Raw genomic sequence first — 1,340 nt, 5'->3', positions numbered from 1 at the left:
GAACTACTTAAACCTAACTAACCTAAGGACAGCACACACATCCATGCCCGAGGCAGGATTCGAATCTACGACCGTAGCAGTCACGCGCTTCCGGACAGAAGTGCCTGGAACCGCTCGGCCACAACGGCCGGCAAATATTGCGTGAGAGAATATCAGTAAATGAAAAGCAATATTCCAAATTTTCATGTGTTCATATGTATAAGAACTTAAACTAGAAATTACATGTTTCAGGTCTTTTGATAACAGCAATGCTTGGAAACGAAAATGTTAAAAAGTCGACTTACTTATCCCTTTTTCCTTCAATAATGTCTTACGGAATCATACTGTGGGACAACTCTTCACTGACAAAGAAAGCATTTGTTTCATAGAAGAGTCTAATAGGGTTACTAGGTGGTGCACACTCTATATCCTCTTGTAGACAATTTGTTAAACAGCTGCACACAATGAGAATAGTCTCAGAGATCCTTCACTCCCTTCTAACGTATGTTGCAATAATCAGTCGCAGTGCGAAAACAAAAGTGCCATTAAAAATATAGTACTGGAAGGTGAACTATCTAACATCACCCATCGCTTAGCCTCCGTGTGGTGTATGAAAGTGTGTGGTAGTCAACCATAACAGTCTTTGAGCACTTACGCATTGATGTCAATAATTAGTGATTCCTAGCCGACGTCGACACCGCTAGAAATTTCTATTACTTAAGTATTATGAATTATTAACTCCAGTAGCTGAACTGTGACTAATGGACTATTTTCGGAAGAGATAGGCAGCTACAGACACTATTGTCTAATGTGTTGTTTCGTCTTCTCTTTTTATTACTAGACTTTGTTAAATAATATTAATCGCAAAATTGTTTTCGGCAGTGGATCGATCACTACCTTCATTTACATGTAGGAAAGCCTTAAACTGAACATCTTTAGATTTAGTGCATACTTTTTTGGAGCGTTGACAGGATGCTACAGTGTAGCGACATCATCTCACTAATTACCTACGGCATACACAGAAACTGCGAACGGCTTTGCCGCAGTGGTAACACTGGTTCCCGTCAGATCACCGAAGTTAAGCGCTGTCGGGCTGGACTAGTACTTGGTTGGGTGACCACCCGGTCTACCGAGCGCTGTTGGCAGGCGGGGTGCACTCAGCCCTTGTGAGGCAAACTGAGGAGTTACTTGACCGAGAAGTAGCGGTTTCGGTCTCGTACACTGACATGCGACCGGGAGTGTGGTGTGCTGACCACATGCCCCTTTATCTCCGCATCCAGTGACGCCTGTGGGCCGAGGATTACACGGCAGCCGGTTGGTACCGTTGGGCCTTCATGGCCTATTCGGGCGTTTATTTTATT

At 43.7% G+C, this 1,340-nt stretch overlaps 1 pseudogene; it reads left to right on the top strand.

Moving 5' to 3' along the window:
- Window positions 1–1,006: 1,006 nt before the first annotated feature.
- Window positions 1,007–1,124, top strand: LOC124778676 (annotated as a pseudogene).
- The last annotated feature ends 216 nt before the right edge of the window (window positions 1,125–1,340 follow it).

The sequence above is a fragment of the Schistocerca piceifrons genome, chromosome 2, assembly GCF_021461385.2.
Source record: "Schistocerca piceifrons isolate TAMUIC-IGC-003096 chromosome 2, iqSchPice1.1, whole genome shotgun sequence".
Lineage (NCBI taxonomy): Eukaryota > Metazoa > Arthropoda > Insecta > Orthoptera > Acrididae > Schistocerca > Schistocerca piceifrons.
This window is presented reverse-complemented; position numbering and strand designations above follow the sequence as displayed.